Consider the following 11,890-nt stretch of genomic DNA (forward strand, 5'->3'; position numbering starts at 1 on the left):
CCACCATTTGACCCAGCTATCCCACTCCTTGGCCTATACCCAAAGGACTTAAAATCAGCATACTACAGAGATACAGCCACATCAATGTTCATAGCTGCTCAATTCACATAGCCAGACTATGGAACCAACCTAGATGTCCTTCAATTGATGAATGGATAAAGAAACTGTGGTATATGTATACAATGGAATATTACTCAGCTATAGAGAATAATAAAATTATGGCATTTTGCAGGTAAATGGATGAAATTTGAGAATATCATGCTAAGTGAGATAAGCAATCCTAAAAATCCAAAAGACAAATGATCTCGATGATAAGTGGATGATGACACATAATGGGGGTGGGAGGAGGGCAAGAAAGGAGGAAGGAAGGACTGTATAGAGGGAAAAGAGGGGTGGGAGGGGTGGGGGGAGGAGGAAAAAATAACAGAATGAATCAAACATCATTACCCTATGTAAATGTATGATTACACAAATGGTATGCTGTTACTCCATGTACAAACAGAAACAACATGTATCCCATTTGTTTACAATAAAAATAAATTGAAAAAAAAGTAAAAAAAAAAAAAAAAAAAGGGTTGGGGATATAGATAGCTTAGTGGTAAAGCACTCCTCGGTTCAATCCCCAGTAGCCAGAGAGAGAGAGAGAGAGAGAGAGAGAGAGAGAGAGAGAGAGAGAGAGATACTAGGAAATATTTGTAATGTATCATAGACAAGGAGTTAATGTCCATTATTTAAAAAGAGCTACTATAAATGAGTAATCAAAACCACAAATGATTTGACAGAAAAAAATGACAAAAGGATTTTAATGGATAACTCACAAGAAGTAATATCAATTGCTAGTAAGGGTATGAGACAGTTCTCAGACTTTCAAAATAGTCAAAGCAAATTAAATCCATGAGTTTTTAAAAAATTGCATTGGCAAAATTTTAAAATATCAGTAATACCAAGTACAGAGAATTGTTGGTGAAACAAATTGGCAGTAGCTAGCCCTAGAAATTACGTGTCTTGAAATTTATGCTACAGAAATATTGACAAAAATTCGGGGCTGGGATTGTGGCTCAGTGATAGAGCCAATGGGTTAGGGAGCCTCTAGGGATAGAGACACTGGGTTTGATCCTCAGCACCACATTAAAAGAATGAATAAAAAATAAAGGTATTATGTCTATATACAACTAAAAATATTTAAAAAATGTATACACATATATTTCCAAAGTTTCTACTGTAGAAACTTTGTAATAGTTAAACACAAAACAGTCTTAATATATTCTGAAATGGGTTGATTATATGATATATATATATTACTTCTAACATTTTGTGATACTATCACACTGTTCAAAGGAATTAGTTTTACAATTACTGTGACAGAAAGATGCCTGCTGTGTATTTCTTTGTAGAATAAATTTTATTGAATTTATTGAATACAGATAGAAAAGTGCAAATACTATAAACATACCGCTTGATGAATCACCAGTCAGATGTTGCTTAACAGAGACTTTCTGAAAAATGCATCTGAAAATGGGTTTCATTACTGTGTGAACACCATGGAGTGAACTTACCCAAATCTGAATAGAAGTCTACTGCACACTTAGGCTGTATGGTATGTATATCTTTCAGGACTGGGGATTGAGCTGGAAACAAAGTAGATACTGCTATTAACCTCATAGGGCTAATAGTCTAACCTTATAGTCTAGCAGGGGAGACATACATTAAACTGCAAAAGACATGTATTTGATTATAAACTCTGAGAGTTACTATGTAGAAAGAAGAAGAAAAAAGGGAACTGGGGACATAGCTCAGTTGACCGAGTGCTTGCCTCGCATGCACAGGGCCCTGCGTTCAATTCTCAGCACCACGAAAATAAATAAATGAGTAAAAATAAATACAAAAAGATCCCTGAAATGATCAATAAAATATGGGTAGGCTGGGTGCGGTGGCACGCTCATGTCATTTCAGCTCCTCGGGAGGTTGAGGCAGAGGCATTGTGAGTTCGAGGTCAACCTGGGCAACTTAGTGAGACCTTGTCTCGAAGTAAGATTGGGAATGTAGCTCAGTGGTAGAGCACTTGCCTAATGTGTGTGGCCTTGTGTTCAATTCCCAGTTCTAGTGGAGGAAAAAACAGCGGAGAAACAAAAACCAAACTGTGGGTAGTGGGAAAAACAGTAGTATACAAATTCAGCAAGAACTTCATTTACAAAAGGGAGAAATTAAGTGCCTTTGTGAGTTAAAAAGGGGGGTTTGTTGGGTTATGCAAAGTGAGCACTGAAGCTCTGTCTGGTTTGGTCAGAAGGACTGCTCAATCCCTCTTATGATTGGTAGTATCAAGGCATGTTGCTTTTTGGTCAGCAGAGGGTTTTCATTTAGGTCCAGAGAGGATCTAACATACCACCGGAGCTCAGAATTCACAGTTTTTCAGCAGCTTTGACTGGTTAGAACCAGGTCTGGTGAATGCATGGGCAGCCCCTAGTGAGTGTTGCTGCTTATGGGGCATTCTTTATCAGCTGGAAAGGTAAATGAGCAGAATGATGAGAGGTTATGCTGGTAGATCTGCTTAATTTGTATTGCTGGGATCAGGAGGGCAGCCCAGATGTGTTCAGCTTTCAGCTGAGAACTTAAGAATGAGTTTAGCCAGATGAAGAATGGGGAATATAGGGTTCAGGCACAGGGAACAGAAATCGAAGGGATGGTCATGGGATAGGAAGGAACTTAGCGTGTCCCATACTCTGAAATAGTGAGCAAAGGGGAGGAGGGTGTAAGTTGGGGCTGGAAAGCTGGACAGGGATTTGTCCTACAAGACCTCATCACTTGTGAGAGAATGAGGGGTTTGTGAGAAGGATAAAAGAAAGCCACCCAAGGGACAGCATGACCAGAGTCGTACGACTTTGTAAGAGTACTCTAACCCTGGGGAGAAAAAGGATTATTAGATGTCAAGTAGAATTTAGGGATCATTTAAGTGACATTTGCAAGATTCAGTCTAGAAATGATGCGATCTCTGGACAAAGATGACTGTGGAGATGGGAAGAAGTTGCTGGATTCCAGATTTATTTTAGAAACAGAATAATCAAAACACACAGGGTTACACATGGGGCCTGAGGTGTTAGGGATGACTCCCAGGTTCCTGGTTTGTATAACTGAGTGGAGATGAGCTGTTTACTAAAATAAGGAAGACTGTAGAAGAAACTGATTTGGAATAGGAGGATGAATAATGGCTTCCGTTGGGGTGTTCAATTTGATATATTATTTCTATTTGACTGTTGTGCTTCATATCTTAAGAAAGTTAACCATTTTAATGTACCTGTTATACTATGTAAAGGAGATATCAAGAGGTTGAGTACATGGCGCTGAATTCCAGAAGAGAGATCTAAATTAAAATTACATCCTGGGAGTCCTGGGCTATGGAAGTTGTTTCTGTCACCTTAATTTACCCAGCCAGATAGAATCTCTCCTTCAAACTTGATACATTTCATGTCTCTTACCCTACTCTCTCCCTCTTTTTTCTTTTCTTCTCCTTTTTTTACTTTATTTTTTAGAGTAGTTATAGAGTCACAGCAAAGTAAAGCAGAAAGTATAGACTTCTCATATACCTTTGGGCACTCCCCTTCCCCCAGAGCTTCCCTTATTGTCAACGACACTGGTCAGGGTGGCACATTTGTTACATTGATGAATTGATGAACCTGCATGGATGCATCACTGTCATCCATAATTCACATTAGGATTTACTCTTGAGGTTTTAGATTCTGTGGGTTTGGACAAATACATAATGTCAGATCAAAGAATTTCACTGCCCTAAAAGTCCTCTGGACTCTGCCTATTCATCTATCCCTACCAGACCCTGGCATCCACTCTTTACTCTTTTATAATTTTTTTTGTATTTTTCTTGAGTTTCCTTTCTTGATTCTAAAAATTTACATATTGTCTATTAAACTTTCCTCTCTACTGCCTTTACATAATGGGTTTGCTAAAGTAAGTGAAAATATATTAAATTGAGTATTAAATATCAAGTAAAAATTAAGCTACATTTATGGCAGATTATGCTCTTTATTCTAGAAAGTTGCTGAAATGTACTTTTTTTTCTTGTAACAGGGATTGAACCCAGGGGCACTCTACCATGAGCTATATCCCCAGCCCTTTTTTAGTTTTTAATTTTGAGATGGAATCTAGCTAATTTGCTGAGGCTGGGCTCAAATTTGCAATCCTCCTGCCTCAGCCTCTTGAGCTGCTGAGATTACAGGTGTGCACTACCATGCTGGCTTTTTTTTTTTTTTTTTAAAGAGAAATGAAAGGCCAAAATAATTTGTGACCTGGAATATTGAACAGTCATACTTAATTTTGACAAATTCAATTTTGAGAAATCAAGAATCAATTGAATAAAGAGTCAGTTTCAAAAGCTGGACATGGTGGCGCACACCTGTAATCCCAGCTACTCAGGAGGCTGAGGCAGGAGGATTGCAAGTTCGAGATCAACTTAGGCAACTTAGCAAAATTGTCTCAAAATAAAACACAAAAAGGTCTGGAGATATAGATCAGTACAGAGCATCCCTTGGTTCAATTCCCTGTACCACAAAACAAACAAACAAACAAAAACAAAAGAATCAATTCTGAAGATTTCAATTTTGAGGCATTAAGATGTATCCACTTCCAGATGCTTAATGCTGCCGACACTGGTTTACTATCTACATTCTTTAACTAATACCTCTAAATTTTGCCTACTATTCCTTTGTTAAAGCAACAAGACAAATTTTTTTATCAAAATATTTTTTTATTTTTACAGATACATTCTGATTCATTGTATACAAATAGGGTACAACTTTTCATTTCTATGGTTGGCATGAATATACATTGTGTACAAGACCAATTTAAATAGGGACTTCTACACTTATTGCTAAACCAGATACAATCACTGTTTTTCTATTTTTCCAATACATTTCTTAAAGACCTCTTGCCCCTTAAATAACCTACCTTCAGAAGTTCATTGAAAATTAATCTTGTACAAGAATCTTGATAGTTAAATTGAGTAGATCAAAGATAAAGTAGAGGGGCTGGGGAGATAGCTCAGTCGGTAGAGTCCTTGCCTTGTAAGCACAAGGCCCTGGGTTCAATCCCCAGCACCCCCCCGCCCCCCCAAAACAAGCAAAAGAGTAGGCAAACTGGCTGAGTCTAGAAGAGTTTTCTTCTTTCATACAGTATTTGAGTAGCCTAACAGAAAGAAACTTGAGGACTCCATGCCTATGCCCTCGTGCCTGAATAGAGGTCAAACTCTTGTTTTGCTATAGTGCATCTATACTCGTCCTCTGCAAAGCCATTTGGCTTTACTTGGTGACCTTTGTGAGCCTGTGCTGCTCTTTGCACTGGTACCTGGAGAGGTAGGTGATGAGCCATCTCCAAATATGAAGACATACTTGTCTATGACTTGGGTTTGGGAGCCTGCTGGTCTGGTAGTTGGACTTGCAAGGCTCAAGGGTGCTGGCTGGTGGAGGCAAGAAGCTGAAGGACCAGAGAGACAGGCTGGAGGTGGTGACTCTGGATGTTACCAGGACAACCTTGCTGCAGCTACCCAGTGGGTGAAAGAGCACACTGGGGACAGAGTATGGCCAAGGGAGTCTGTCCATTGGACAGGCTCTTCTGTCTTCAGTATTTTAGAATTATCAGAGTACATGCCAAGTGAAAAGTTTTGGGGGTCAAGTTGGGTATATATATTAGGGGTTTGTTTTCATTACACAAAGACTCCAAATACATCAGTATTCATGGAAGAAGTGAATAAATATTTATACTTGAGACTGCTCTGAAAATAATCTGGCTATGTGCTACATATATATATCAGAGTGGCAGGTAGAAAGAAATATACAGGCAGTGAGGAAATAGGTTTAATGTGTGTGTGTGTGTGTGTGTGTGTGTGTGTGTGTGTGTGTGTAAAATAGAATGAAGGATAGGAAGGCAATGAGGGAATAGAAAAAGGTAACTGTGGCACAGGACATTCAATTTGCAGGTGTGGTAGACTTTGAAAATCCAGAGTAAAAAATGTTACCTTTGCTTCCTTTAATAAAAAATGCCATTATATCGCCTATATTTCAGTGTATATGTCTTTTTCTGAGAACAAGCAATAAATCTGCTTTCTCAAACTTGCAAGATTATGAGAACCAGAAAGAGCTGCTGTATCTAGGGAGGGTTCTAGAAATGTCTTTATTGATTAACCAGTGTACACAGTGATTTTATGATAAGGTAATTTTGAGCAAATAGGTGCAATCAAGTCATATCTGAACTCTGATCATCAAGACCAGTCGAGGATCTTTGTGTTTTCTTTGATTATTCTCAAGCAAGAGTTTCCGGGAAAATCCAGGCAAGTAGCAGACAGGGCTTTCTGTAAGCCTTAGCAGGTACCTAACTCTTAACAAGGGAGTGCCAAATCTTTCAGTTTTTCTAAAATAGACCACTGTGGGATCTGGAAGGGGGAACATCCACTAAAAACAGCTGCAGTTGAGCATTCTATGGACTAGAAATTATAGGTACTGATTGTTCCTTCAGCTGGCCAGAGGCCTAAATGCATCTGGGCAGGAACTCTTGAGGTGAAAGGAGAGGCAGGCTGTGGCTAAGGGTGAGGGAAAGGCATGTTGTCATTTTTTTTTTTTTTTTTTTTTTTTTTTTTTTTTTTTGGTCTTGGTTTTGTAGACCATAAAAGGAATTGCTAAATTCTCTGTAACTCACTTTCTAAATTGTACATTTTCCTTCCCTGGGTATCCCTTTTGCTTCCAGTTCTGAAAAGAAAATGCCTGTACTGTGTGGTCTTCCCATTACCAATGGCTCCCTTCCCTATCAGTACTGGAGGAAGACAATGCTTGATCATCCTTTCTAAATAAAGCCGGGAACCCTTTCTAGGGCGAATGGGGAACATGTTAAATGTCTTTCTTTGGGGCTTTTGCAAACAACTCTTTTTCACAGTTGCTGAGACCAGTACCAATCTTTAATTTAAACTCATTATAAGAAAATTGGTTAATTAAAAGATTTTTTTCATTGTTACAGAGAAAAGAAAAAACTATCACCTTGCTTTAGCTTGGACTGGGTCACTGTGGAGGCTTTACACTACCCAGAGTATATATAGAAACACATCCACAGTTCATGTAGACAAAAGATTTTCTTTTAGCTGAAAAGTAAATTTAAAAATAAAGTTTTATTTAAAAATGTAAAAAATAAAACTAATGTCATGACTATATACAATTCATTTTATTTTTTTGGTACTGGGGATTGAACCCATGTGTTCTCTATCACTCACCTATATCCAGGTTCTTTTTATTTTTTATTTTGAGACAGGGTTTCACTAAATGCCTTAAATTTGCAATTCTCCTGCCTCAGCCTCCTGAGAAGCTGGAACTGTAGGTGTGTCCCCACCATGTCCAGGTGAAGACCAGGCATTTTTGATATGATTGAATGTATATCAGTTTTAAGACATTTCCTCTTTGTTTTTGTAGGTTACGCTCTGTTTTCTCAGGGACTGTTTTCTTGAGTCACTATCCAGTTACTAGGAGCCTTGTCGACTGGGTGGATTTCCTCTGTACTTTGCCCTACATCACCAATTATTAATCAGGAATGTATGAAAACACCATAGTGTGTTGTAACTCACAAGGAGAGACAGCAATTTATCAGTTAATAAGTAACATTTAAGTTACAAAGTTGTACAGAGTTTCCTTGCGAAAAATTCATGGGAGAGGACTCAAGATAATCTATGACCTCCCTCTCTGTGGTCACAATACAGTTTTTAAATGGTAAGAAAAGAAAATGACCACAGGTAACCCTACCAGAAATTGTGCATTCATACTACTATTATCTATCAGACCTGGGAGAAAAAGTTAATATCTGAGAGTGATAACATCCTACTTCAGGATATTGCTCCCAAAGCCTAATGATTTTAAAAATAAATAGTTCTTTGGTCCTGTAGTTAACTGAGCTCTGCAAGTTTTTCAGAGCAAAGACAGGGGCAATGGACTAAGGCCTGCTCATCTCATTAATTTCTTAGAAGAAGAGGCATCTCAGTTGCTTGCATCTCATTCTTGCAATCACATACTATTTCCAGCTCACTCCATCTCTTCCCCACATCCTGAATATTCTGGAGCCCACCAGGACCTCCTATCTATCGATTCAACTAAGTTGTCACTGACCCTGACTCCTGGATATTCTCTCTTCCTTTGTTCCATGATCTGTCACTGAGATCACCCCACTGTATGTACCTGAGAGAGACTCTTGCCCCGTTTCACCACAACCATTCACTTAGTGGTACTCACTTGGTAAAACTGCAAGCCTGGTTAAATTCATGTCTCACAGCCTCCACACGTGCACCTGTGGAGATGAGTGTGAATGGAGAAAATTAAACTCTTAGGATGACTGGTCTCATGAAAAATTCATGACCACAAACCTTTAAGGGGCTCTTATGATATTGTATGTAGCTATGCTCCATTCATCCTCCCAATATTCCAATGACTATTTCAAACCTTTTTCTCTCCCTTAGAATCTTCAACATGTTCTCTCCTATCTTTGCTTGGAGCTTATGGTCTACTGGTCAATTTGCCTCAGAAAAACTGAAGCAATTGGAAGAGATTTCCACACATTCTTCCCACCACCTCAACCTATCATTTGTACCATCATCTGTACCATCTGTACCAGCATTGTCTGCTCCCCCACAAGAAACTCTAGTCCATGAACCTTGTACAATAGAGCATATTCCCATTGGTCTACTTGGTATACCCCTCCAGCAATTCTTTCCTCCTTTCCCTCTCCTAACTCATTATTTTTTGCTCTCCACTATTTATCCATCCCATTCTGTCATCCCACCACCCTATTACCACCAACACCACCAATTCTTTTTCTGCTTTGACACATAGCTCCTGGATGGATTTGTCTTTACTTGCTATCTCCAGACCATCTTCTCATTTTCTATTAAAGCAGCCCTAATCATGCACTCACCCCCACCATTCTTCCCAAACTGCTTTTATCAAGGTGTCCATTGACCACTACCTTCTATATCCAAGGGTTGATATTTCATCCTTATCCTTTTGGACTTGACAACATTTGACCTCCTTATCTCTCCCACCTTTTTCATTTAACCCTCTTTCCTTGGTTTCCTTAGCATGCATTTTCTTTTTTTGGTACCAGGGATTGAACACCCAGGGGCACTTAACCACTAAGCTACATCTCCAACCCTTTTAAAAATATTTTATTTAGATACAGAGTCTCACTGAGTTGCTAAGTCCTTTGCTAAGTTGCTGACGCTGGCTTTGAACTTGGGATCTTCCTACCTCAACCTCCCAAGCTGCTGGGTTTACAGTTGGGCACCACCACGCCCAGCACGTTGGCACACATTTTCTTAGAATTCATTTTCTCTTATCTCAATGCTTTCTCTCAGTTTTTTTTTTTTTTTTTTTTATACTGACTTTTCCTGTCCAAGACCCTTAATGTTGGAGTGCCCTTGGGGCTCAATTCATGACCATCCTGTGTGTCAACACTTACTTCTCCAACCAATACCTCTCTCTTGAGCTCCAGATTGGAATTTCCAGTAGCCTTCTTGACATTTCCACTTGAATGTCAGGAAGACATCCCACATTTAACCTCACCGAATTGAATGCCTGATCTCTGCTGTATCCAAACCTTCCCCCTCTCAGTTATTGGTAATTCCATTCTGTTGTTCATGGCAGCGAAGTTATTCTTTTCATGTTCTCTCCCCTACCATATTTAATAAGTCAATGACAGTCAATAAGTCCAGCTGTGTCTTTACAACATGTCAGGGGTTTTATTCCTTTTGCCATCTCTAGGGCTACCCCTCCTGGCAGTGATGGTCATCATCCTTTTATGCCTGGACGAGAGCAATAACCTTTTACCAAATGCCCCAAAGTCCACCCTTATCCTCTTTCAGTCAATTCTCAGCACAGCAGATACACAGTACCTTTTAAAAAACAGGTCAGGTTATATCACTGCTCTGCTCAAACCCCTTCAATGGTTCCCCACTTAACTTCAGGTAAAAGCTTAATGCCTAAAATAACCTACAAGCTACTACAGGATCTGGCACTCTATTCCTTCCCTGCCCAATTTACAACTCTTGTTCCTGAGCTCTTGCCTTCTTCCCTAGACACACTCGAGAACAGACCAGATATGCCACTTCTTAGGGAAGCTGTTTTCCCCCTAGATCTGTCTTGTCCAGATGTCCCTTTGGTGAACTCATCCTCTTTCTTTAAGTTTTGTTCAACTCTCAACTTCTCCATGAGGCTTGCTCTGTCCACCTTATTCCATATGGTGACTAATCCCCTCACCCTACCCACCTGACCCTGCTCACCCCATTCTGATTCCACTGGAATTTATTACCTTTAAAATATGGTATAATTTATTGATTTATAGATTTTGTTGTTTATCTCCCCCAAGAGAACACAATTTGAATACTGAGATGGTTATAAAATGGGTTTTCCATTTCTGACAAATGTTCTTAGTTTCTACCAGACCTCTGGGATTTGGTAAGCAACGCTGTACAATCCAAATGAATGACTGATTTGCTTCACTGATGTGACACTGAACTTTCTTCTCCCGGTCAGAAAGGCCAGAGGAAGAGAAGTCAAGACTTCTATTTCAGCAGTGAGAATATCTGTGTTTGGTCCTGGTTGCTGTATTTCTAAGTGTGGTGTAGATGCTTTTTATGACAATCTGAGCTGAGGGCCTCCCTGATGAGGGAGACTTGACCATGGCCTGAGAACATATTCCTGAATGATGGGCCAGGTTTCCAATCTTACTGGTGTAGTCTGAAATGAGATCCTTTGGAAATTGGAAGTCTAAATCTTGCAAATATATATGATAATTCATTATGGAATGCAGAGCAGATGTTGGAACTTTTATTTATCTTTATTGCTATTCCTTTAAAATGTCTACATGTTTCAAAATAATACTTTGTTTATTAAGTTTTTTAATGTGGTGCTGGATCAAACCCAGTGCTTCACATGTGCTAGGCAAGTGCTCTATCACTGAGCCACAACCCTAGCCCTGAATGTTTCAAAACAAATCTAATATTACTGCAAAACATATGTGCATGAATATATTTTACATATACCTACATATAATATTTTTGTACAAAATATACTCCTTATGAGATTGATGGGTCTGTTACTAAAGAATTAATTACCTATTTGTTAAGCGCCATAGGTCACTAAACCTGACTGATACTTCCTGTGAGAAAAGTGAATATTAGTGCATTAATTTAAGGGTAAAATTTTGTGTCAAGTTTTTTATTTACTCCTCACAGGAACCCTGTGAGTTAGAGGAACGACTTCACAGTCAAGGTGAGGTTGAACTAGAATCTGAACTCAGAATGTTTTCTGTGAGAAAATACAGAAAATAAAGTGACTATGTGAAAATAAAGTGACCTGTCTGAATACAAATACGTACCAGTTGCTCAGAGGCACCAATGAAGGGGCGGCTACTTTCCCTTGGAATAGAAGCCAAGGAAGACTTCACAAAGGAACTGAGTTCTAACCTGTGGGTAAGGAGGGAAAGGGAAGACGGAAAAGACACGAACAGGAAAGGGCTTGGGTAGGTGTTCAGGGAAAAAAGTGGTGCTCAGCATGGCTGTCACAGAGGGTTGGTCAGGGAGACATAGACTGGGCTAAAAAGAGATCGCATTCGCTCCTCTCTTGCCTTGAAGCACTTCAGATCTGTTGAGGAAGCAGTCTGCCGGCATTATCCTTTTTCACGTGGACATCTTCCCCAGATGCTTGGGTATACTCTGCCATATTTTTCCTTGACTTCCACACCTTTCTTGCAACATTTTGCCTTGAACATTCTTTGAAAGAAAGAGCAGGATTGATTAGGTCAAGGCGCTTGCTCTTCCCTTGTATTTCAGAAGAGAGTGTTCCCTTCGGTGCTCATG

At 39.4% G+C, this 11,890-nt stretch overlaps 1 long non-coding RNA gene across 5 annotated transcripts in view; it reads right to left on the reverse strand.

Annotated features, from left to right (window-relative positions):
* Positions 1-11,890, reverse strand: part of LOC306661871 — a 58,330-nt gene that overhangs the window by 6,635 nt on the left and 39,805 nt on the right. For 3 of the 5 annotated variants that reach the window (XR_013763987.1, XR_013763988.1, XR_013763989.1), the window contains 5 exons: positions 11,410-11,803; positions 8,271-8,325; positions 7,035-7,135; positions 3,582-3,734; positions 1,557-1,628 (listed from right to left, as the gene is read on the reverse strand). This is a non-coding gene — a long non-coding RNA (uncharacterized lncRNA). The remainder of the gene's footprint in view (positions 1-1,556; positions 1,629-3,581; positions 3,735-7,034; positions 7,136-8,270; positions 8,326-11,409; positions 11,804-11,890) is intronic. The other 2 variants (XR_013763990.1, XR_013763991.1) reach the window with 2 other exon arrangements.

This window comes from Sciurus vulgaris (genome assembly GCF_902686455.1).
Source record: "Sciurus vulgaris genome assembly, chromosome: 5".
In the NCBI taxonomy this organism is placed as follows: domain Eukaryota; kingdom Metazoa; phylum Chordata; class Mammalia; order Rodentia; family Sciuridae; genus Sciurus; species Sciurus vulgaris.